Below are 27,098 nucleotides of genomic sequence, written 5' to 3'. Positions count from 1 at the left end.
CACAGGTATTACTCAAAGAGCTGCAGATTATTCTAGTTAACAGTAACCAAAAGTTGTCATACCATTTTTATCGTGATAATATGAAGTATTGTATGCTAATAACTGTTCCATGCTCATATTTGTGTTTATGCCTGCTTTTATGCAACATTATTGTCTGTTAGGAACATTATATTGTATAAATCAGTGTAACGTAGGTAAATGCATTTGAAAGAGAGAATTTTCCCTTTTGTTTTGAGTTTTACAGTTCCACCCCCCTTTTTAGCTTTTTGGGTTGGGGGTCAGTAAAACGCTGATTGGACGAAAGCTGACATGTGACCTCGAGCTTAAAACCAGAGGTGCGCCGGAGATTCATTCTCTTACAATCGTATGCTCTGACTCTCTTACCTCTTACTCTCAAAATCCGCAACTCTGGGACCGGTCCTCCAAGCCTTGACCACTCCCTTTGTCCCCTCAGCTCACGCTTACCATTTTTGCTCTCTTGTCATCTTGTCTTCCCCCGCAACTCTTTTGTCCTCTCTCTGTTTACTCCGTAACTATTAATTCCCATTTTTTTTTTAGACTTCCCTTTTTTTTATAAAAGTCTGGTCCAATACACGCGAGTGTTTGCTAACTCACACCGCCCGGCCCAAGAAGAAGAAGAACAGTCGACTCAATGTCACCCAGCCGGTCACCAAGGAAACGTGGTCTCCAACAACAACGCCCAGCCGCTGGTAACCAAGGAAACGTGGTCTCCAAGGACTGACGCTCACCTTGTAAAGAACCACGCTCCACTACGACAAAGTAAGGCGCTGAATTCTGAGATCTTTGAAGCAGTGGAACTCTGCTGAACTCTGAATGCTGAATCCTTCCTCTGAAAGTGATGGTTGTGCAGAGATCCGTAGGAAATAACCGGCCGAAGTGATTAGCCATAGCAGCTCCGTGTGAAGGCCCAGACTTAGCATTAACGTTTTAACCCCAGGTCACTAGTCCTCCCCTTAGTTATCTCTCCCTTTCAATCGTGTTTCCTTATAACTATTGCAAAATACCCATATTCTGTCTCTTGTCAATTGTTTATACACCTATATACCTGTGCAATGTTGAATAAATGTTTGTAGTAATCCATTTAAGCGCGTCACGGACAGTTATTAAGTCGGTTGTCACTTCAAATAGAATTCACGTCAGAATGAGACTACCCATTTTATTATCTTAACAGTTTTCCTCTCTGAACTGTAACTTAAATAAGTTAAACAAATCAGAAGGTGGTGCCCTATATTCGAGGTTTAAGGTATTGAGACTGTGTTAACATCTTATAAATCCTTATATTTAATACATATTTAAACGCCCAATAACGCTACAACATATTTACATGTTATCCTCACTACCTTCTTGTACTTTATAGCTATGAAGGAGTTCATATTATACGTTGCTTCTGGTTTTTTTTTTGTTTTTTTTTTAATATTTTGAGGCTTTGCCTTTAACCCTTAATCACAGAGATTGTGCCAAATATGTATCAATAAACTGAAACAATGAGCTATAAACTTTGAAAAAGTCTCATGTGATAACCCTCGGTCTCTTTTCACATTATGCATATAACTTAATGAAGCACTGTGACAATATCCATTATAGCTACTTTAGGATATGATTTCAACTTTTTTTCCCACCTTTTCTGAATACAAAACTTACAACAATCAAATGGATTTGCCTGAACCACAGGAATACTTTACTAGATGAAGAGCTGAACTTTCCTGCATAAAGATCCATTTTGGTGAAACATTGCCGAGCACTTAGAAACTCTGCTTCAAATAAAGTGCTGCACATTTTTGCCTGCTATCACATCACTCGATGCGGGAAATGAGCTCTTTTCTTTCACTGCAGCTTCAGCAGCTTTCCCCAACATCTTCACAGCTTATTTCTGGTTCCCTATGCAGCAGCAGATGGGTATTGTTTTGGATTTTGTGGGCTTATTGTATTAGTCACTCTTTCTTAAATCATATACAGGAGAAGTTTCAATATGGTTTTAGGTGCTGGATGGAAAAGATCTGACTAGGAGGCAGATTTCCAGAAAGGTTTTGACCATTTTTGCATAATCCTGGGAGACATCTGTCCGAGTCTGTTAGTCCCACCTAGAATGATTTCACATTTGAAGAATTCAAATCAGGTGCTTAAGGACAAGACACACGAACAGAGCTTTGCAATCACATACAGGCAAAGATGCTAATTTCCAACGGAAGATCTGCTGTTTGAGGGATCGTTTTTATTGCCTCAAAGCAGGTTTTCACTTTGAAATCTAATAACTTGACTGTTTAAAGTGAGTGTATCTGTCGGTGAGACAGAGTAAACCCTTTTTCTTTTCATCTGTTTATCACTTTTTTAATGTAGTTTTCTTTATTGGATTTTTCATTTTTCAGAATTCTGTGGATGAGGAGTGGATGATCGCTCTCCACACACATGCACACTTCACTCTGTTATGCTCAGCACATCTGTAGTTTGTCTCCATACTAGATGCACCACCTCGTACTTTGATTCTTTTTGTTTGTTTTGGATTTTGTTTTTCCTCGCGTTTTCCTGTCGCTTCAGAAGTTCTTCTGTCAGATCTGAGGCGTCTCTCTGCACCTGTGCAGCTAATGTTAAAGTGAGGAGAAGTTATGCGGCTGATTTTGATCTTCTTTCGGCTGTCAGACGGCTCTGCATCAACTTCTGTCTTTTGCTCTGTCTGCCTCTCTTTCTACACCTGCCACGCTGCGGAGACAAATGAATCCCACAGATGGTGACGTGCACATGCAAGTGTTGTTTGTTTTTCTAACCTTAGCTTTTTTAAATGAATATGTTAAGACAATTTAATGCAAATTTTCCCCACTGAATCACATTAATAGTGTTGCTCTGAAGCGCATACAGTAACTGAGGGGCTGCTCAGTAAATGTTGACGCACATTTTTTTTTCTGCTGAATTTCTTTGCCAGATTTCTTTCATGTTGAAGCTCACAGAGGAGGAGTAGCTTCCAACATTTTTACTGGTTAGTCTTTCCAAATTTATGTGTGTTGCACTTACTTTGAAGAAGAAAATGTGGTATATACTGTATATATATATATAAATGCTTGCATGAATATCTGTTGAGTGAGATATATACATGGATAATTAGAGTGTGATGATCATGATGGCTGAGTGCTGAAATGTGTTTCCTGCTGCTGTGCTTTATCAGTAAACCAAGATGGATCTGCTCTGTGTGCTGCTCCGTCTAATTTGGATGTTTACCAGAGCCTTCACCCGACCAGAGACACACTGCGACGTTAATCGTATCATATCAGGCTGTGCGCAGTATTTCTTGCTCTATCAAATCAATTTGATCCATATTCAAGGAAAATTTCTAGTTTCTATCTTGGTTCTTATGCCATTTGTCGGAATAAGGACAAGACTTGAAGAAAGTCACAGAGACACTGTGTCTGTTCCCAGAAAAAAAAAGGAAAAATTTCAAGCTAAAACTAAATATATATTCCAACATCATTTTGAAAGAACATACCATCCCTTTTCATTTGTTAATATTTAGTATTTTCCCTGTATTCCATTCATTGTTTTATCTCGTAAGCAGTCGTTTTAGGCTCCACCTCAAGTGAACGTTGATCAACCTCTATCAACAACCTCTCCTAAACCTGGTATGAGCATGAACTTAAATCACTACCATGAGCCAGAAAATAAGACCTGCTCTTTCCTCCGTCTTGCACAGTCAGCGTTCGCAAACAGCCCTGCAGCAGCCATTGTATCATTAGGCACCATTACATACTGTGAGTCATAACAGCCTGGTGATTGATCACGCAAGGGCTGGTTTAATTTACGATCTGATGCTGCACATTTGGAATGACAATGTGTGAAGCAATTTACTCCTGCTGAAATGAATATCAGGCATGTGGGAGTCGCTCTCTATGAAGCCCTGCCGTGACCTCAAGACTCAACCTTGTGAAAAGATTAAATGGGAAACCCGCTGGTGGCGCTGCATGGTAGTAAATTGAATCACGAGTCTTAAAATTGTTTGTCTAGTGCTCTATGAGTTAGGTAAGATTTTGTTATGGTGACCAATATGATCACACAGATTTGGAATATTTGCTTTCACCCCTGTGTTATAAATACAGTGTAAAGGATAAGTGTAGACTGTAACCATGTAAACCGTCATTGTCATATTTATTGTTGAGAACGGTTGAGAAAACAGTGACAAAGTTAACTAAGATTGGATGCAATCGTGAAGTGAAGTGAAAGAAAATCTGCAATTTAGCGTTTGTCGAACAGCTATGGAATTTTTTTAAATGCGGGTTGTATTAGTAGGCAGAAATTTGCTACACGTTTGTTCCTAATCTCAGTTGGTCCTAGCTTGGCGCCTCCGTGGGAATTTCTCTCTGCTTCTCCAAACAGACAGCGCTCAAACTGGCGCTGACAGCAGATAAGGTTCTAGCTACTCATAACTACGTCATATAACCCCACTTCAACTAACTCGAACTATCTCTTCAAAGGGATAGTTCGCCTCTTTTGACATGAAGCTGGATGACATCCCATACTAGCAATATCATTTATGAACATTTTCTTACCCCCCGCTGCGTCCTGTGAGCCGAGTTCCGGCTGCGTGCTGCTGACAGCCGCGCCTGTTACTGTGTTTGCTGCTCGGAAGCAGGGGACTGCTCGGTCTGCACAGCACGCAGTGATACGAAGGGAGAGAAAATAGCACCAAGCGATTGTGAGGTCTGACTTTTTCCTGGAGAACGATTTTGTGATGCAAATGTATTACTCTTTTGAACGCATATTGTTTTGAGAAGCAAAACGCTTTATTTTTTAAACCCCAGCCAACTAGCCGGACTACCTTCATCAACACCAAAACGAGGCTGGAACTCGGCTCACAGGACGCAGCAGGGGGTAAGAAAATGTTCATAAATGATATAGCTAGTATGGGATGTCATACAGCTTCATGTCAAAAGAGGCGAACTATCCCTTTAAGTAGCTCCTTTATGATCACTTTTGGTTACAAAATAAGCTACACCACCCACTGCTGGTGCACTCGTAATAAAACACTGATCAAATTCAGTATTACACACACTGATGGGCTCACTGATGTGTATGTTACATGTATGGTGATACACAGTGAAATTAGTTTTTCTTCCTAAGTATCCCTTCTTTATGCGTCCATGTGGAGCAGCACTTCTCTCTCAGATGATCAGCTCTCCAGTAATGTCAGCTTTACCCAAAAAGATAAAAGACACTTCTCTGTTCATACCCAACCACTCGTCTTCCTCTTGCCTCCCACTTTTTCCTCCCTCTGTTTCACTTTCTCACATACACTCGCAGGTCGGTGCCAAGTTGTTAAATTTGAGTTCTCCATCTTCTGCTCCACACACACACAGATTGTCTAACACTGGCAGAAGTAACCCTCATCTTTGCATCCATCTCTGATACTGAGCTTAGAGATCAGAATCCTTTGGCAGGAATCTGTTTCTTTGCCCCTCTTCCTCTCTCACACACACACACACACACACACACACTTACCATTTCTCTTTTCTATCTCAACACACAAATTGAATCTGTGGTCTTGATAGGGCAAGAGGACAGGAAGGACAAGTAAAAAAAAATCCTGGTCAAACATCGTTGGGTTTGTAAGTGCTGAAAGAAGAGGGCAGGACGCCACATGTGTCTGAAGGCTCAGAGACGCTGTTTGTCAGAGAGAAGATTGGAATAATGGAGGGACTATCGGAAGCACAATGGTGTATACATTTGCCAAGTATGAAATAAAGATGACAGTGATTAAACTGATGAATGATGAAGGTCACAAAGACAATATTAGCAATGAAACTGACGATAATGACAGTGTTCTGTCAGCTTTCATCATTGATCTTAGCAGACCGGGAGGATACAATCGTGGCAAGATCTGAATAAAATGTCCCTGCTGTTAATTTGGTGTCAAGAATCTTTCAGTTTCTGTGAAACCGTGACAGACAGGGGGCGGCTATGGGGATAAACTTAATGAATCACTGGTGCATTGCAAATGGGCAGAACCAATAAATCTCATAAAGAAGGCTTTATCATCAAGGGATCTTAAGCCTGCAAGCAAGGAAAACAACACTAAAACGCTGTCACCTTCTACAGGCGCTTTGTGAAAGGCACCAGACAGAGAACGCTGTTACAACCTGAACAGTTGTGATGTAATGTTCGATTTTAGAAGAGTTCTCACTCTCACTAACAACTGTTAAACATACATTTGTGTGTCTCAGTTGGTCTGCTGCTATTTGGACCTGTTCTGCACTGTGTACTTACTTGTTAAGTGCAGGCTTTTTTGATGTGGTAATGACATGATGTGCAATAACTGAACAGGTTGATTATAACATTTGACCAAAACTGCTACAATGGCTTTTTGATATGTAGAACTTGTTGGACCTTAAAAACAAACATTAAATAACGCTACAACATCTACTGTCATTACTACTGTCTGTTAATGTGAGCTAACAGGCAATAGCCCTGTCAGTGCTTTCAGGGTTTTTTTCATCAAAGGACTTCCAGAACTAGTTAGGCACCAGTGTTGAACTTAATCAGTTTTATTTTGACCGCAAAAGCCACCCCTGAAAAAATGTTGATGCAATGTGGGTGTGAAGTCGAAGCAGCAGATAAAGAACATGCGTGCATTGTTTCTCGTATTTGTCTGCCGTTTAATGATTTCTCAGCCTAATGCACCACATAGATTTGAATTGACAATCTCTGTTTACAGGTTAACTGTTTGCAGCTCCATTTATACAATACTAGGGCTGAGCGAGTTAAATCGTTATTATTGAGTTAACTCGTTAATTATTTAATGCCGATAAAAAAATTTTTTGTGCATTAACGTAGTTTAAAAAAAAAACGTTTTTATTATTTTTTGGGGCTTTTGTGCCTTTAATGGATAGGAAAGTTCAGAGAGACAGGAAACAGGGGGCAGAGAGAGGGAGAACGACATGCAGCACAGGGCCGTCCGATGAGGGCCAGCTGCAGCGAGGACTATAGCCTCTTGTACATGGAGCGCCTGCTCAACCCACTACGCCACGGACCACCCCTGTTTTATTATTTATTCTATTATTGTAAAAGTCTGTTGCTGTCTGCTGCGGAACCGGAAAAGAAAGTCATCGGTGGATCCACCAAACATGGAGAAGGGTACAGAACTTTTACTCGGCCATTTTCATTTTAAAGTTCTTCCAGACGGCGGAGTCGACAGAACCAAAGTCCTCTGTAAACACTGCCAAGTTGAATTGTCTTCTCACCGTAGTAGTTCCAGTCTAAAATATCACTTAAAGGCAAAACACACAACTGATAGCAGCAAGTCATTCAAGGAAACAGACAGTGGAGCGAGGCTTCTACATAAAAACTACATAAAAATGCTGATTTTAAAAGTGTGTTTGCACAACAAATGTTATGGCACTTTCATTCATATGGCAGTACATTTAAAATAAAACTAAATGCTAAAAGCTATACACTACTTTTGATTCATTTTTGGATTTTGCGTACAAATGTGATTAATCGTGATTAATCAGGGAAATCATGTGATTAATTAGATTAAAAATTGTAATCGTTGCCCAGCTCTATATAATACTTTAACTAGCACTAACACTATGACTTAAGCCCAATTCGCACGGGATAAGTATTACCTATGGACCCCCTGTAATTCGGAATAATTGCGGAGAATGTCTGAGTTCTTAGTCCTGTGCGAATGCGCCATGTCCGTGATTTGTGGGGTAATAATTCCGCCGCGAATTACCTACTGTATTTCAGCGAAACACAGACGTCCTGTGGTAATTTAAGTCCCGTCTGAACGCACACCTGTGTGTTCAACCTATGTGTACAACCAGGTACAACGGGGCAAAACAGGAAGTTACGACAATTACGGAATATCCGCTCATGATGTCTGTGATTTCAGTAAATTACAGACTTTTGCTTGTCCCGTCCGAATGCGCCACAAAAAATTAAGGAGGTGCGGGGGTAGTTGCGAATTACCAGTGATCCATAGGTAATACTTATCCCGAATTGGGCTTTACACATGTTTTTATTCATAGATCATGATTCCTGTCATTTTGTGAATAAATGCACCTGGTACACATTGTTTGGAGAGGCTGGGCTGGTAAAAGTTCTGCCAAGTTACAAAGCCACAAGCACAAAGTCCACACAGGAATTTATTCAGAAAACACTGCTCCTGGACTTTTTGAGGTGCAACATTATTTTTTCCCAGGCTTCTCCACCTTTACTTATCTACATCACTATTACACACATTTCCATAATGCATGCTTAATGGCTTGTTTGGCATGCCTTAAAAAAAGAACTTTACATTGCTGACCAATCAGCTGTCCAGTCAGAGCAGACTGGGCCTTAAAGGGATAGTTCGCCTCTTTTGACATGAAGCTGTATGACATCCCATATTAGCAATATCATTTATTAAATTTGACCGCCTGCCGACAGTTTACCTGTTACGGTGTTTGCTGCTCGGAAGCAGGGGACTGCTCGGTCTGCACTTCGGTCTGCACGGTCTACACAGCACGCAGTGATACGAAGGGAGAGAAAATAGCACCAAGCGATTGTGAGGTCTGACTTTTTCTGGATGAACGATTTTGTGATGCAAATATATTACTCTTTTGAATGCATATTGTTTTGAGTAGCAAAACGCTTTATTTTTTGGCCCCAGCCAACTAGCCAGACTACCTTCATCATTGCCAAAACGAGGCTGGAACTCGGCTCACAGGACGCAGCAAGGGGGTAAGAAAATGTTCATAAATAATATTGCTAGTATTGGATGTCATACAGCTTCATGTCAAAAGAGGCGAACTATCCCTTTAAGGAAACAAGCTTAAATGGTGCCCTTCAGATAGAAGGTAACGAATAATTGTATGAACACTGGAAAAACGTCATCATCTTACAACTTTATAACTTCAAAAGGATGTTTGCTCTAAGGTTTAACTATAAAACTTTAAAAGGAATAAGTTTGGAGTTGGAGTTAGGCTTTTGGCAATGTGATTAATCTAATTTTATAAATTTACTCTCTCCAGCTCTATATCTTTGTTTTTCTCCATCATGTCTTCCAGTTGCTGAATGATCCACAACCTTCACCGGCCCACCGCTTACTTTGTCTGCCTTGCGTTTGGTGCATAAACATGCAGGAAAACAGTCCAAAATCAAAAGAAAACTGCCTGGAAAACTAATTTAACCGTTTCGAGATGTTGTCTCGTTTGTATTTCACTACCTTGCGCAGCACTACATGTGCACACAAGTATTTAGATATTCTTTTACAAACCGTACATTTTATTTACTTATTTTTATTAATTTATCTTATTTACTACTTTCCAGCCTGAAAGCTTTGAAATATGAAGGTCTTCTCCTTACTGCCAAAATAAATTTTCATCGGAGGAATTACGGCGAGCTGAAAAATGAAAAAAAAATAGTATCTCAAATTTTTTAAAGCTGAACATAACTGAACAGCAAGAAGATACTCATTAGGTCTTTGTGTTTTTTCACGTAGACTGCTATGCCCTCAGACTGATTAATGCCAAGAAAAGAAAATATACATATGTATATATACATTAATAAACGCAGAGAATCTTGTTTCAATGTTGTTTAGTACCTGCTGCTTCTGTGACTGGCAACATAAATTTGGTTGGTGAATGGCCCTTAAAACAACTGTTCCAAGCTGCTCAGTGGCCAGCATATCAGGCTGTGATCATGCTGGGTAGCTTCCAGGTGCCAGTGTGTGTAACAGAATATTAATTTCAGAGAATTTATTTGGTAATTTTTAGGGAGCCTATACATTGAAACACAGTCCTTATGTGAATTTCAAATAATCTGAAAAGAAAAAAAGGGTCTCTAACAATTAACAGCCTTTGATGCAACAAATGCAACAAATATATGTTTCTATATCATGTTGTAATATTCAGTTAGAGTAAACCGGATGAATTATAATGCTGTCTCTCTGAAAACACAGCTCCAAGACGAGTGTACAATAACACACTCGCTATATTCTTCACTGCAAATCCAGTTTTCCTTGACTGGCTGCAACCGCCATGCCTTTGACAGCTCAGATTTGTCTCATAAAGGGAAAAGAAAATAGGATTTTCTTATATCTTCTCACACACAAACACTTGTGCCTGGCACCCCCTATGTCTGTGTCATGAACACTTTCTCAAAGGAAATGAAAAATAAATCACGCATGTGTGTGTGCGTGTGCATTATTTGATAGTATATAATCTTTGGTGCTTTGTATTCTGCAGATGTCTTCTCATCCTACAGCAGTTGGTGGTGTTCATAAGCAGAGACCTGAAGCAGGATAGAAAACATGCAGAGGCAAAAAGGAAGGGGGGAAACTTTTTTACCTTTGCAGTTGGAGGTCCTCTCTGAACCAGCTGAGCCTTCAGTCTCTGCGCAACTTTTCACATCACTGACGAAACAAGAGAAAATGGGAAAAGGAAAGAGAAGGAGTGAGTGGAGACGAAGAACAGATAGAAAAACGGAGGTGAGAGATTTTTGTTGGGCAGCACACCACACAGAAAGTCAGCCAGATCAACAATCTGGAACAGGAGCAACCTCACTAGTTTGAGCTTTTTTCAAATAATTGCAGTCAAACTAGGAGAAATTCATTAAAACATAATAGAACTTAGATTTATATAACACATTAATAGGACACTTTTAATCTTAAGTGTGTCAGAAAAGGATGAGAGATTGACTGGAAAACGGGAGACAGAAGCGGAAATGCGTGGGGGATTGTTAAAATAAGGGCTGTCTAAAGAGAAAACAGAAGGGGATTCCCATTAGAGAGACAGATGAAGGGACAGCTGAGGATGACAGCCGCATCTGACAGTTGGCAAGCCGATGATAGACAGAGAGGGGGAGTAAAGAGAGGAGGAGCCGCTATTTCCGAGGCTAATATATGGCTCGGCCTCGCAGGGAAAGCACATCCTCACACAGAGAGTTTACAACCATGACTGTGTCTTCATGTCAAATGAACCTATGTGTGTGTGTGTGTGTTAGAGGGTGGGGGGGGAATGGAAGGACAAAGCAATAAAAACAAGCCTCTAATAAACCTAAAGTATTATCACGTCAGTCCTTCACCGAAATATGACCGACACATTGCCGAATGAACAACACCATAAACCACAGACTCTAAAAAACTACCACAAAATGGACAAAATACTTTGAACACACTCTTGTGACATACTTGGCCGTTTGCTAAGTTGTTCTTGCTACCCCTGTCAAGCTTCCTGTCCTCAATACAGTGAGCTAATTACCTGATTATTTATATTTAGTAGGTCGATTGTGTCTGTCTTCTGTGTCACTAACAGAATCTTTCACAACACATTTTCACTCCCAACTAATCACATATCTTTAATGCACTGTTTCGAGTTGTTCGAGTGTCAAGTTAATTCTTGAACTTGCAGGGTGGTGAGTTACATTAGCATCTTGTCTGATGAGAATTTCTAGAAACACATCCAGACCACATCCAGAAACACAGAACTTTCACTTGTGACTCTGGCTTTTGGCTCCTGTTTCGGCTTTACTTTTGTTTTCCAGCTCAGTGATGATCCCTCTATTGATCATTGCGTAAGCAAACTATGATGTCAACACAGCTCTCGAGTTGCTTAGACTAAAGATTTGATTGATGCTGGACCCACCGCTGTCTTGATTCTAACCAGTAGGCATCGCTACTAAGAAAAGTACCCCGTAAACTGCAATAATAGCCAGAGGTGGGTAGTAACGAGTTACATTTTTTTTTCTTTTAAACATATTTTTATTGCACATTTTGTTAATTTACAAACGGTGAACAACATAGAATAAAAAGGTACATACAGGAAAAAAAAAGCATAGCAATAAAAATTATTAAAATGAAATGAATAAATAAATAACTGGAAGGAGAAAAAATAATAAAACAAAATAAAAATAAATAAATAATATAAATGTGTATACTAATTCAGCTCTTCATTCCAGCCATCTACTTCAATGTCATTTCTTTCAAGGAAATTACAGAAAACCTTCCAGATTTCCCAAAACTTGTCAAGCTTATTTTTTGTGGTGTAGCTTATCCTTTCTAAAGCCAAGTAAAAAGACATCCCTGTTAGCCTTTGTGAAGTGGTACAAGGTTTATCCCTTTTCCATAAACAGGCTATACATCTTTTAGCGTCCAGAAAACAAATATTGAGTAGGGATTTTTCATTTTTGGAGGTCACAAAATTGTCCGGGTGAATGTTTAGCAAACAAAACTTTGGTTTGAGAGGTACTTCTTTTTCAATGATTCAACTGGCCAGGTTCAACACTTTTTCCCAAAAAGAGAGTATCAGAGGGCATTCCCACATGCAATGGAATAAAGAACCTTTTTGTTGATTACATTTAATGCAAGTATCTGGGATATTTGGGTTAAAAATGTGCAGCTTACTTGGGGTTATATACTGTCTACTTATCCATTTGTATTGTAGTAATTTAGAGTTTGTATTTATAGTTTGAGTTTGAGCTGTTAAACAAGCTCTGGCCCATTCTTCCTCTGGGATGCCTGTTGTTCCAGATGAAGGAGGAAAAGAGCTTTTCAAGCGACCGGAAAAAAGACGGTGGGGGAGCAAGTGGAATAGATTGGAAAAGATACAGATACTTAGGTAAAATTGACATTTTCAAAATATTGATGCGCCCGATCATAGACATAGGTAATCTCGTCCACCTGTTTATGAGCTCTGTAACTCCATCTGTTAAGGGGTTGTAGTTCATTGGGACAATTTTGTCAACGGTAGGAGTGATCTTCACACCCAAATACACAAAGCCTTTCAGTGAAACCAGAAAAGGAGTCTGAATTGGAGGGTTGAGTCTATCATTTTCATTCATAAATAATATGACTGATTTAGTCCTATTAATTTTGTAACCTGCAAAGACCCCAAAAGTGTTTGTGAGAGAAAGTAAAGTGGGTAGAGTCTGTTTTAAGTTAGAACAAAACAGAATTACATCATCTGCATATAAAGCTATGCGATGTTCAATGTCTCCTATTTTTATTCCATTCAGATTGGTGTTTTTTTCGAATCGTCATAGCAAGTGGCTCGATAGCAAGGGTGAATAGCAGGGGTGACAGGGGGCAACTCTGTCTTGTTCCCCGGTGCAGTTCAAAAGGTGTGGAAAATAACCCATTTGTTAAAACTACAGCCTGTGGAGCAGCATAAAGAAGTCGGATCCAGCTGAGAAATTTCCCCCCTATACCAAACCTTTGCAGAGTCTCAAATAAATACAGCCACTCCACCCTGTCAAAGGCCTTCTCGGCATCCAATGACAGAATGGCAGTGTCCGTACTGCCAGATTTATTAAACACTATATTAAGTACTCTACGGATATTGTGAAGGCCCTGCCTTCCCTGCACAAAGCCATTCTGGTCAGAGTGAACTATTTCCGGCAAACTCAGTTTAAGCCGTCTAGCCAATACTTTACAAAGAATTTTGAGATCATTATTAAGCAGTGAAATTGGTCTGTAAGATCCACAGAGAGTGGGTGTCTTCCCTGGCTTCAACAACAAAGTAATTACTGCTGTATTGAGAGAAGGAGGAAGGGATCCGCTATCTAAAGACTCCCGATACATGTCTAGCAGAGGTGGTATTAGTTTAGTTCTAAAGGCTTTATATATCTCGATGGGAATCCCGTCCGGTCCTGGGGTTTTTCCCCCCTTCATGCTACCTATAGCCGCAGACAGTTCTTAGGCCTCTAGGTCAAGCTCCAGAGCAGCCTGAGAGTCTTCCTTTAGGGGAACAAAGTCTAATAAATCAAGAAATTCCTTTTGTTTTTGAAAAGCTGAGGTCGAATAATCCGAAAGGTATAAATTTTCATAAAAGCTTGAGAAAGTCTTATTGATTTCTTTAGGGTCACCAGTTACCAAGCCTTCATTTGTTTGTATTGTATTTATTGCTCTTTCAGATTCCATCCGCTTAATACGCCAAGCTAGGAGCTTACTAGCTTTCTCACCCTGTTCGTAATAAGACTGCTTCAGTTTCATCAAATTTTTAGTTGCCTTATTTGTAGATAGAACATTGTATTTCGCTCTTAGCTCGGTAAGTTCCACAAATAGGTGTTGAGAAGGATTTGCAAAGTAGTTTGTTTCAGTATCCTTTATCTTTTTTTCCAGTTGTTCCATCTACAATCCAGAGTGCTTGTGTTTAAAGCTTGTGAAGCTTATCATCTGGCCCCTCAAAAAGGCCTTAAAAGCCTCCCATCATATAGCAGCTGATGTCTGATTTGTATTATATTCAAAATAATAATCAATTTGTGTTCCAATAAACTCTATAAATTTTGGATCCCTAAGCCAAAATGCCTGGAGACGCCATCTTGGGGAGTAATTACAAGATTGGGGCATGTTCAGGATAAATGAAACCGAAGCATGATCTGAAATTATAATGCTATCATACCAGGATTGTGAGACCATAGATACCAAGGAGGCAGAAACCAAATAATAATCAATTCTGGAGAATGTCTGACATGTACTAGAGTAACAAGAGAAAGTTAGTTGGTTAGGATGATTCTCTCTCCAGATGTCAATTAAATTAAATTCTTTAATATATTGTAGCAGCTCCTTTCTTGTCTGATTGTGGGAAGCATCTATTCCAGTAGATCTATCCATTCCAGGCTGTAGAGGACAATTAAAGTCCCCACCTATGATAAAGTTGCCAGGTAAAGTAGCCAAGGACAAAAACAGGTGTCTGAAAAAAGACGGATTATCTTCATTGGGCCCATATATATTAACCAGATTTAATCGGACTAGTTACATTTACTTGAGTAAGTTTTTGAAAAAATTCTACTTCTAGGAGTAGTTTTAAATCACTATACTTTTTACTTTTACTTGAGTAGATTTGTGCAGAAGAAACTGTTCTCTTACTCCGCTACATTAGGCTACAATGAACTCGTTACTTCTCTTCTTACCTCTTTGGTATTCTACGCCTCATTATTTTATCTCCCCGCGTACGCCTCATTTTAATGTTTTATTCTGACAGAGAGAGAGACTTCCGCCAAAGGCTCTACCACCTGACTGTGTTCCACCAATCAAACGTAGCCGTGCAGTCTCGTCACGTGACCATACTCAATCTCAGCGGCGGGACGGGTTAGCTTTAGCATTAGCAGTCGTAGCAAACAAACAAAGAAACAGATGAAAAGTGTCAGAATCAACGGTGGGAAATGAAGACACAGACGAGGCCTCATACTGAAAGCATGTTTACCTTACAAAGAGTGTGAAACAGCAGCTACATTATGTGTCTTCAGTGTTAATCAAAACAAACTCAACATCTAACTTGAGGAAACATGTAGCGGTAAGTTTCCTAAATTCGTTTTTTTTCCCCCATGGATAGGTGAATGTTTGTTTTTTAGGTTACATATGGGTTACATATGTTTTAAACATTTGCTAAGTCTCTTTTATTTTTTATTGAAGTTCTTGAATTTACCTGGATTATTTTGATTTAAGCTATTTTGTAATTAATTAATTAATTTATTTTATCAATTGGATGAACTCTAATTGGCCTAAAGATGATTATTTAGTATTTTTGTCTGTCTGATTGAATGCTTGTGTTAACAAATAAATCAGACGTTACTCAACAGTTACTCAGTACTTGAGTAGTTTTTTCACCAAGCACTTTTTTACTCTTACTCAAGTAAAAGTAAAAAGTAGTCATCCAAATAATTACTTGAGTCATATTATTCTGAAGTAATAGTACTTTTACTTGAGTACAATTTTTGGCTACTCTACCCACCTCTGATAAAAGCACAAAAAGAAGTACGTTACGTATACACAAAGGTAACTACACAGTTTCAGACTTTCTGTTTTACTTTTAAGCCTTTTTTGCTGTTTCTGTTACATTCACATTCATTACATTGTTTTGTGTTTTGATGGGATGTACAGATGCCCATAGAGATGGATCTGCTCATATACTTGTCCTTGCATCCTCTCCTATTTTTCGTATGTGCCACTCATGCAGCGTACGTCAAACCAATGATCAAGAGGTGGAAACCGGTAACTATAAACTCTGTATCGGGCCTAATAAAAAGATTTTCAATCAACAAAACCCACGTAAAGCATCATATTTTGGGTTAAACTCCAGCCTTTTACAGCATTTAATGACATCTCAATAGGGACACTTCTTCCTTTACATGATCCTCCTCCCTTTTCTTGGTTATGTCCTTTAACAGTGACACCACCAGTATAAAACCATCGACTGACAGTCCAGTCTCATGCTGTTAAACACTAACTTACATCAAGTTTTGTTATTTTCCGCAGACTTGAGCATTTCATATTCTTGATTCTTTCATTTGAAACCTGCTGATGGAATCTTGCACAATTTGTGTTTTTCCTACTATGCCGTCATGCAGATGCTTTTTCTCCCTCTGGGATGTTATGTCGATCTAAAACGCAATCGTGAAGCTCTATAGATGTCCATCTCAAAGTTTTTTCGCTTTTGCTGGTGAGAGCGCATCAAAAGCAGTGTCGAGACAGTTTTTGTAACGAGTTTCACATCATCATACATGAATGATTGTTGTACTGTTTGCTCAGCTGTAAATGGGAAAAGCCTGCATACCAACGTGTTGCATCTCTACAGTTCAGAGGGACTGACTGACTGTCTTCTTGTTGTTGTACAGACATAAGAAGGAGAACTGTGGAAATGAGAAGCTTAGCTACACCAGCAGTAACACTAGCAAAACACACAGACAAACACATCCCTGCATCCCAAATCTGAAGCTTTAGTTTCAAAACTTAATCAAATTTTAACTACTGATTTTATCTGCTTTTATCTGTTGTTCTTATTTCTTTCTTTTTTGTTTAAAATTTAAATCATGCTTTTTATTTCTACTGTTTTAATGTCTCTATAAAGCACTTTGAATCACCTTGTTGTTGAATTGTGCTGTACAAATAAACTTGCCTTGCCTTGCACTGCAGCTATGTTTTTTATTTAATTCAATTTAAAAACTTTAAATTAGCAAGAAAGTGTTTGAGCTTGAGGGTGTGGAGATGGACAGAACCAGCATAGAGAAAGAGAGGGGCAGACTGAATAAGGAAGAGGGGGGGCACAGAAATGATGATGCCTGAGAAGACGGGCAGAACAACACATGAAACATGGCTGTTCAGTTTGTCAACACAAACATCCCAAATGTTCTATGATCACCTGCAGGTGATGAACACAAACTGCACACAAGCGCATAACAATGCAGACAGTTTGATGTCGTTTTTGGCTTCAGTTCGGCTCACTGTTATTCACGTCATCTGACATTAAAGACAACACAAATGAAAATCATTCAGGTGAAGCAGCATGATATGGAGGAGGAAACAGAGGAGGTCGTGTAGCGAAAAGAAAAAAAGAACAGAGGAGAGACAAAGGTGAAAGCATGAGGGGACAGATGGATGAAGAGCCAGCAGAAAAACAAACAATGGCTAAAAAATGAAGCTCTGATGCAGTGCTGCTGGCAAATTACAGACACACAGAAACTACTACCGAAGTGTCTCACACACAGATGCATGCGCACTGTTTAGCTATTCCTAATGCATCGGCAGCATGTTTGCTCCTCTGTAGTCCCCTTGACTGCGAATAGGGAGGACGTCAGAGGGAAGTGCTGGGTGTGCATTGTTATCCTCGCAGACCCGTGCTTGTAAAGGCTATAACCACAGTGACCAGCGGGCCTGGGAGCAGTGTGAGTGAGTCAGACTCAGTTGGTCTGCATCAGTGGAAGGTCTGCAGTGTGGGTTATCTGATTTTGCTGATGAAAAAAAAAAGAAAGAGAAAAAGTAAAAAATAGACTGGCCGCAGGCAAGCTCAGGGCGTGCTGAGCCGGCCACAGCTTTCTCTGTCTGACTCCTCTGGTGGTTATATTTCTTGACTGCTAAGCATTTCATGTACAATTCACCATGTAATATATGTTTGATGAATATGTTGTAAGAAGGTGAATGAAGTATAAGCCCCAGGAAGCCGTCCCTTACCTGCCTGGCTTGCAATAAACAGCAGGCAGACTGAATGATTCTTGTCCTTCTTCGCTGTCCAGAACAAACACGCTCCCATCAAGGCAGTGAGTGTTTGCACTCTGGAGTGTATAACAGTTTGCAGGACTGTTAATGAATGCACAGACTTAAACCATGAAAGGGACATGAAAGGGCTCTCCAGCAGAATTACAGATTACTTTAGTGTCTCTGTGGACTCGACAAAAATCTGTTTTCCAAAGGACAAACTGTGGCGAGAAAAGCCATCAAATCCTTTCCAGACAGAGGAGAGCTTTCAGGACTTTTGGACAAGGAGGAAGATAGTCTGTCCAGTGGGAGCTAAAGCGGACAATAGAGGATGAGAAGAACACCTACCAGGAGAGGACTGAGGACAATACTGTAGGCTGCAAAAGCAGTTGAAGCAGGCATTGAGTGTCATGAGAACAATCAAGCAGGCCAAGTGGACAGCTTAAGAGGGAAACAGTCGGTGATAAAATGTTCAAGCAGAATAGAAAAAAGCACTTGGGGGCTTACTGATCCGCTCCTTCATACCTCTCAACAAGCGAGTGCATGGATAGTGCCACAGAGATGATTCTCAAGGCAGTAATGTATAGGGTGAAACCCACAAGTCAGTCATTTCTTGTCAAGATGCTTTTTAAATCAATGGTGAAGAGTTTACGATCTAAAGGGGCAAAAAGCACGACTTTTGAGAGAGTCTCTGAGTGGGTGAGCTGGCAGATGAGCAGGAAGGGGCCGAGGCAAACAATGTAAATGAAGCCGTGCCCGATAATTATAACTTACAAGCAGAGAGCGGGCAGCATTTTCTTATGTGGCAGGAAGTGGTGAAGTGGGTGGACTTATTTCAGGCTGCCAAGAGTTTGTGTTGAAGGTTTCATTAATTTCCAGCCTATGATTGACAGTTGCAGCATATCTAAGGTTTGGAGGTGTATTAAACTGTCCCTAAACTACACACATGCCCCATATACACATATATATGTATCCCAGGAAATGTACAAATAACACATCTGAGAACAAACTGAGGTGATGGATCAGGTTCTGTAGAATCATTATAAATCCATCCATCCATCCATTATCTTCCGCTGGTCCGGGGATCGGGTCGCGGGGGCAGCAGCTTGAGCAAAGAGACCCAGACGTCCCTGTCCCCGGCCACTTCCTCCAGCTCTTCTGGGGGGACCCCGAGGCGTTCCCAGGCCAGCCGAGAGACATAGTCTCTCCAACGTGTCCTGGGTCTTCCCCGGGGCCTCCTCCCAGTGGGACGGGCCCGGAACACTTCACCGGGGAGGCGTCCAGGAGGCATTCTCACCAGATGCCCGAGCCACCTCATCTGACTCCTCTCGATGCGGAGGAGCAGCGGTTCTACTCCGAGCCCCTCCCGGATGACTGAGCTTCTCACCCTATCTCTAAGGGAGAGCCCAGACACCCTGCGGAGGAAACTCATTTCGGCCGCTTGTATTCGCGATCTCGTTCTTTCGGTCACTACCCACAGCTCGTGACCATAGGTGAGGGTAGGAACATAGATTGACCGGTAAATCGAGAGCTTCGCCTTCTGGCTCAGCTCCTTCTTCACCACGACGGGCCGGTGCAGAGCCCGCATCACTGCAGACGCCGCACCAATCCGTCTGTCAATCTCCTGCTCCATTCGTCCCTCACTCGTGAACAAGACCTCGAGATACTTGAACTCCTCCACTTGGGGAAGGATCTCATTCCCGACCCGAAGAGAGCATTCCACCCTTTTCCGGCTGAGGACCATGGTCTCAGATTTGGAGGTGCTGATGGTCATAAAGCAATCAGTGGAATGAAAGATGAAAACGCTGGTCATGGTGAGGTATTTACTACCTCTGAATGTCCGACAGTGATTCACACTTCTATTAAAGCCAGATATTAGTCAATAGTAATGTGTCCTGCTGTACATCTTGCCCACATCATTAAACTAAAAAAACCTAAACATTTTTTGCCTTTGAGATTTGGAAAGATAGCTTTTGAATTTGTCAATAAAACTATTTGACCTCAATCATAGTCAGCATTCTTAAATGTAATAATTTAATAATAATTGATTGCACAATAAAGATGCAAAAGGAGCTCCAAATGATATAAATCAACAATTAAAATGAATCACCAAAAAGATTTAAAGGTACACTTCCCTCTCAGTTATACAAAAGTGACTATTCACCATTTGGAAGTTTTAGTTTTCCAGCTGAACAGAACTATGCCATCGGTGGGCTTTCCACCCCGGTGCCTGTTTGTGTGGTGGCCAATTCACCAAAAGGAGAGTTGCATCTATTCCTGTCAAAAAATATTAAAAATTAAAAAAAGAATTTAAGTGGGTGGTTGTGGAAAGCTTTTGCTGTTGTCTATCTCACTGTCAGTTTTTCCTCAGTCACTTAATAGAGAAAAGTAATATTGACTATGGTTATGCACAGGCTGGAAAGTTTTGATTGAAAACTGAATTTCAAGTATATCAACAGAGAAACTTGAGAATAAAACATTTGTCTAATTAATTTGGGGGCTGACTTTTTTGGGTTTTTTTGTAACTAAAGTTACAATAAAGATCAGCATGCTGTAATTGAGAAAAAATATATATTTGACTTTCATATAAAGTACAGTCAGAATTCCAACAGCAGAGCTCACAGCTGAACTGTGTTTTCAGTCATTACTCCCTGCATTCTCAGCTGGATCGTTCCCCTTCCCGGCAGGGCATCAAACCTGCTTCTCTGCCTCGCCTGACAATGTTTGGCCAGGTTTGGCACTAATTTCTCCTCCAAACAAATGGAAGTGGATTCAGAAGTAACTGCTCACGTACAGAGCTCACAGCCACAAGAAAAAGAAAAAAAAAAATCTATTTCTTGTTAAAAGCAGTCAGTCAAGCGACCGGCTGTTGGATACCGGGCAAAGTAACACACAAACATGTCCACAGACACACGTGCCTGAAACACGCTGCCTGAACGCTGAATGCTGATTTGCTAATGAGCTGTCATGGTGACAGATACTGCCATTTAATTGGCTGGGAAGGGAGGCAATTAGAATTCCGCACATCAGAGTCAAGGTTGAGAGTTTCTGTACATTACATTTGAGAATGTGGGCTTCAAAGTGAGACACTTTGTGGGAGGCAACAGACATGCTACACTCACTTCTTTAAATTATTAATTTTGATGATCCTGTTCAACTGCTATGTGATATGCTCCTCAGCCTCAATACAAGTGTGTTTGCCTGTGTGTGTGTGTGTGTGTGTGTGTGTGTGTGTGTGTGTGTGTGTGTATCTAGCATCTAAGTGCACATGTTAAAATGCATTCAAGGTATTTCTCTTTGTACTTCTTTGTCTTTCTTTTCATTTTCCCAGTTTCATTTGAAAACAGCTTCCATCACCCTTCCTGCTCTCTTTTTTCATCCACATCTTCCACTCTTTATGTCCCTCTCTTTCTCTCTCTTTCCTGTTTTCAATTTTCCTTCCAATTCCTCCATCTGCCTACTCAGTATGCAGCGTCTGTGCAACAGTTTACCATCTCCCCTCGGTTCTAATTTCTCATTTTCATCTTGTTTTTCTTCACATAAATCTCTATTCATTTACGTATGCCAGTCTATTGTTATTCATTGATCCTCACTGTCGCCAATTTCAAACAGAGAGGAGACAACAATTAAATAGACTGATACTTTTTTATACACAGTTTTTAGTCTTTTATATTCAATTTTTTTTATTTATTTAATCATTGGTTGAGGTACAAACTTCCTGCTGCACAAAGGCTGCAGCCAAACTACATCCTGAGCACAACAATTTTAAAAAGAAATGGGAAATACAAACGCAGACAGTGGTTTCTGCAGAGAAATACACCAACTCACAGTTGTAGACTTGACTGGGAGTGTAAAGCTAAGTTAACTTTATTTTTCTCTTTCTCTCTCTCTGCTTTTAAGAAAAACATAAAGCTGTTAGATTCAAACTAAAAGTTGCCAAGACAAGCAGTTCACTATGTTCACCAGCAGCCATGACGTTTTCCAGACATGTTCCATATCTATTTATCCATCTGTCTGTTTTCCTGTCTACACAAGTGCATTACCACCTACACAGTACATTATAAAGGGGGGTAAAAAAAAACCCACAACAAACCATGTCATGAAAAGGCTTTTAGAAAATCCAATTAAAAAAGGGGACATAGACGAAAGGCTTTAAAAACGCTCAGTATCTTTCATGTGTTGTCCTGCTGCTTTCTCTTCAAGCTGTGACATATTTTAGTATATTTTATTTTCTCCAAATGAATAATGGATTATGTTTTGAGAATATTTCAATTCTTATAATCTGAGTCTTAAAGAACTTGGTTCTTTGCCATTGCTTTTTCCTCAGTCCCCATGTTCTGCTCATTAGTTACATTCACATCACCTGTATTCATTGTCCCCAGCTGCACTCATTGATGCCACGCCACGCCACGCCGCAATGCTTTTGTTCATGCCATGTCTAGTCATTTGTTTTTTCTTGTCACAGTTATATTCATGTTTTTGTCCCCACAGTCTAGTTTTTTTTTCATTTTTCTCAGCCGCGCCTTTTGTTAACCTTGTTTGGTTTGTGAATAAACCAAGTTTGCTTTACACCTCTAAAGTCCGTGTCCTGCCACCCCAAACCTGACACGGATGATGTTCCACTTGCAGTGGACATCATAATGTACTATTCTGCATTATCTTTTGGTGACTAAAGTAGCAGCCCAGAAATTGCTATACTTCTCTTTTTCTTTAGCTAATTCATTTGCCTATTTCTACATTCCTTTCCATTTGTCTATTGCTTATCTTGCACATGACTAAAAGCCTCCACCTCATGCCTCGTGAATAATTTCGAGTGTTTTCAAAGTTTGCATGCACGTGTGTCAGTGTGATTTTGTTTGTAATTTGTGCATGGTTTGTGCATTGTGGGTGTTTGGGGCAGCGCTCCTATTATGAGCAATAGTGAAAACCAAGCTTGGAGCATCAGTGACCTTCGCACTGTTACATTTTTAAAACAGAGTTGTGAATAATAGATTAAGTTAGAATCAAATAGTGAAGGATGAAATATGAATTAAAATAACGTGAATAACAGAGATGAGGGGCTGTAGGAGGGTGAGAGGGAGGGAGGGATGGAGAAAGCCAGAAATAGGAATCAACAGATCTCAAAGAGAATGGATAAGTGGACATAGATGAATGACACTGTAGAGGAATTTGTTTTATAAAAAAACATCCCTGTTACATGATGTGAAGGCAGGCACGCAGGAAGATGTTTTAAGTTAGGGGGGGCTGCCAACTGAACGAATGAATGAGTGACGTCATCGTATTTTTTTCTGCTACTGTACCCTATCACATCGCACACTATTAGGCTGCTTACTGGCTCCCAAAAGCTACATGCAAATAAAACACATAAATTCTTAGATTAAATGAAAATTTTATTACAACCTGACAAAACTCCTGAACAAAATTAACTGCATTAAAGGGATAATCCGGAGTAAAATGCACTTTAGATCAATTTACGGGATGTTGGGAGTACATACGTTGAGTTGACATCAAAATCATGTCATTCGGATGTGTTTTGAGAATTTCGATTTGACCGTTTTTAGCCAAAAGTCGTTAGCCTGGAAGTGAATGGGGCAAATCATGTCACCGCTACAAAACGCTATTTATATACCTCTTCTACAGCTCCAAACAATATAACACTTACGTGGTAGTGAGTAGAGGGTCCCTAAAGCCAAACCGAAGTGTCCCGAGGTCTTCATGTGGTCGGATATAGAGTCCAGAATGAATTTAATCAAGCCAGTACCAAATCGAAATTCTCAAAACACATCCGAATGACATGATTTTGATGTCAACTAAACGTATGTACTCCCAACATCCCGTAAATTGATCTAAAGTGCATTTTACTCTGGATTATCCCTTTAATAAGCTGCCATAGGACGCCGTCGCGATGACTATGCCCTCTGAACGGCATCCCCTCTTGGCCCAGGAATTTAATGGATCTGAATAAAAGTTCCAACACGGTCCTGGCAGTCTTTTGATCCCGAGCGACTAAATCAGAAAGCATAGCCCTGATAGGAGTTGCTTTCAGTGTAGCTAGTGCCCGCAGTGAATCAGAATGCAGGTCTGACAGCTCGTGTTGGGTAAACTTTTCTCTCGCCTTTTTCCAGTTGCAAAAGCCGCCCCTAGCAAATGAGCTGTCACTATGAGAGTGCCGCAATAATCCCTTTGCCACTGCTTGATTGCAGGTAAAGCACAACACACTGTCTGTTTCTGAGACATAATGCAACCATCGCCATTTTTCGAACCATCTTCGTTGGAATGATCTCTCAAAACTTTCAGAGCAGAATCTCCTTCCTGGAAAGTTAATAGTTGGTTGAAACGGTGCCTCGCCGCCAGCATGGGGGGCCCTGGTCATTCTGGGCCCGCTGCCGCCGTCTCCTGGCGGAAGCTGCGGTACTGGTGCTGAGCTGCTAAAGCTAGCTGGGATTTCTCCTGTCATGCTATTTCCATCTTCTTTGTTGTTGTCCTCATCCTCGGTCAGATTAGTTTTTTTTTTTTTTAAATAGGCACAGTACCGTTACTTGTGAAAAAAATCCAATATTCCTTTCTGCTTTACTCCACGTCCACTGTTGTCACTCGCCATTTTTGTTCGACTATAACTGAATATGCTGAAGCGGCTTCCTGGTGAGTCCCCTCCACAATTTAAAAAAAAAAATGTATTTTCCCACATATTCCCACAACTCTATTACACTGCATATAATTTATAGATATTATATATATATACTTTTTTTAAATATTATATTTATTTCAAACATTTAGGTTTACAGTGATGTTACCACAGCCTCCACCGGGGGGGCTGCAGCCCCGGCAGCACCCCCCTTCCCGCGCTACTGTGTGAAGGTCAAATTAAACAGATAGTTAACCCAAAACAACAGCTCCACACTCTTTATGACTTTCTTTTTATGCATTTTTTACATTTAAAAAGGCACATCAATGCTTACAGTGGCATCTGATGTCATTTTTGAGTCTTCAGGTGTCACTAAATTCCATTCAAATCCCTGTGATGCACACTTAAGCTAAAGTGGCTTTATCTAATTGAAATCAAAGGCTTAGAGGATTATCCAAAAAAAAAAATTTAACCCAAAATTTTGTTTTTTCTTTAAGCTGAAAACTAAACTAAAAATAAAATGTGTACATCGGCTCTAAAAAGTAAGTCTTTCTGCTTTGCAGTTAATTACTTCCGGTGGTTTCTTTTTTTGTTTTTTCTTAGAAAATGTGAGACCTTCACCTAATGCTCCAACAGGCTCAACAGCAAAGAGAGTTAAATTTGAAAACGTTAGAAATCATTTTGACAATAGAAAGGATTCTCAAAAAGCTAAACTAAAGTAGCAGCAAATGTCCTGTGAGAAAACTGAAATTGTGGGAATGAAGCTGGAAATATATAGCCTGGCTCTCACGCAGACCCTTCGTGCTTCGTGCATCTTCGTTACACTTCGTGAGCTCGCACTAGGGTCTGGGCTCGCCTTGTTGAGCCCGAAGTCTTCGGTTACCCCATAACCGGGCCAATCATAATCGTGGGGCGGGGTGTTAACAGGTATGACGTAGCATTCGGCGCGACAACGAACACAGTCAAACACAGCCATTGCCGGACGATTAGCTGCCGCTAGCTCCTGCTTTGCTCGCTGCTGTTGTGTTTTGTTTATTTTCCACCACAGACCGAAAGACTGGTCGCGCTCCAACGCGTCACGTCCGCTTTCGATATGATTGGTCGAAGTAGTACGTGACACACACATTGAATTCTCCAATCAGGTTCGAGAGGTTTTTGAATACAATCCCCGCCTACTCACAGCAGAGAACAGCTAGGCAACCGACAAAATTCCAGATGGATGAGAAACATCCATCTGCGTGAGAAGCAGGTTAGGAAATATAGTCAACATAGCAAAACAACCATAAGCCTGGTGAGAACACAAAGGCTTCAAACATAGACATCAAACGATTTTACCGAGCGATAAATGATGCTGAGAAGTGAGATCTTGATTGGACTTTGGTAACATGACATTTGTACATGGAAATTTGGATGATTTTCATGTGTGAAAGTAGTTAACTCTGAGTTGCTCCTATAATCAGCTGCTCTACTTTCCATCTGAAAGCACGGCCTTAATTTTCTTGCTTTTAATTTCTACGTGGTTTATTTCTAATGGAAACACCGCATTCACCAAACACTGGGTCCCTATCATATAATGACAACTTCTGTATCTCATTATTGTATTTTGCTATCTCAAAAATTTGAAACAAACAATCATGTAATGAGATTTTTTTTGTCCTAATTATCATTTCGTGATCTGGTAATTATGACAGAAAGAATTGAGGCGATTATCTGTCATCATTGAGAAGACAGAGCTGTGATAGCGCAACCTGATTCAATTTGATTAGATTTCCCCTTTGGTTTGACAGAAAGAAAAATTAATATCACTGAGTAATGTTGATGAGTAAACTCACGACGAGTGAGTTCCCAGTCAGATATCCTCAAGAAGTCATTTCTTAATGTGAGGCTGATGTTGCCCGACAATACATTAAACTGGTACATAACACATTATGCAGCAGAGTTTCTAGTACTGTGATCCCCAGTAATAGTGATATTATTGTAAGCAGAAGTATTATGTCTGCACTGTGCATCGTATTAGAGGCCTTGCTCAGGCAGAAATGGAATTCGTATGTTTACAGCTGATCTGCTCATTAATGCTCTGTTAGGCTAAAACAGTGCAGAGCTTCTGGAATCTTATAAGACAAACATCAGAAAGGCAGATTTAATAAAAACAAGCAACAGCATTAAAACCACTGACAGGCGAACGCAAGAGAAACATTGAAAATCTCTTTACAATTTTCATTCAGTGGGGTTACATGACACTGAAAGGATCGGATTATTGGCTAAATTGCAATAAGACTGAGTTATTAAGTGCATGTAGACACCTTAATCTGACAAGAAATTGGATCGGATCGGATTAACACCCCGAGGTAACTCGGTTGAAAGTCACACTAAACCTGCTTGTAGACGGTGAAGCACGTGGTGAATTAGACTTTGCGTTCTGCGCATGCTCCAGATTTTTTCCCGGGGTCATGACCCGGAAGTCAAAGGAGACGATATTACTGTTGTTGTCGCCGTCAGAAAGAAACAAACAACGCGATG

At 40.3% G+C, this 27,098-nt stretch overlaps 1 pseudogene; it reads right to left on the bottom strand.

Annotated features, from left to right (window-relative positions):
* LOC142379012 (protein ELFN1-like) overlaps positions 1 to 27,098 on the bottom strand; it is a 162,883-nt pseudogene that overhangs the window by 54,151 nt on the left and 81,634 nt on the right.

Source organism: Odontesthes bonariensis, chromosome 4 (genome assembly GCF_027942865.1).
Source record: "Odontesthes bonariensis isolate fOdoBon6 chromosome 4, fOdoBon6.hap1, whole genome shotgun sequence".
NCBI classification, from domain to species: domain Eukaryota; kingdom Metazoa; phylum Chordata; class Actinopteri; order Atheriniformes; family Atherinopsidae; genus Odontesthes; species Odontesthes bonariensis.
This window is presented reverse-complemented; position numbering and strand designations above follow the sequence as displayed.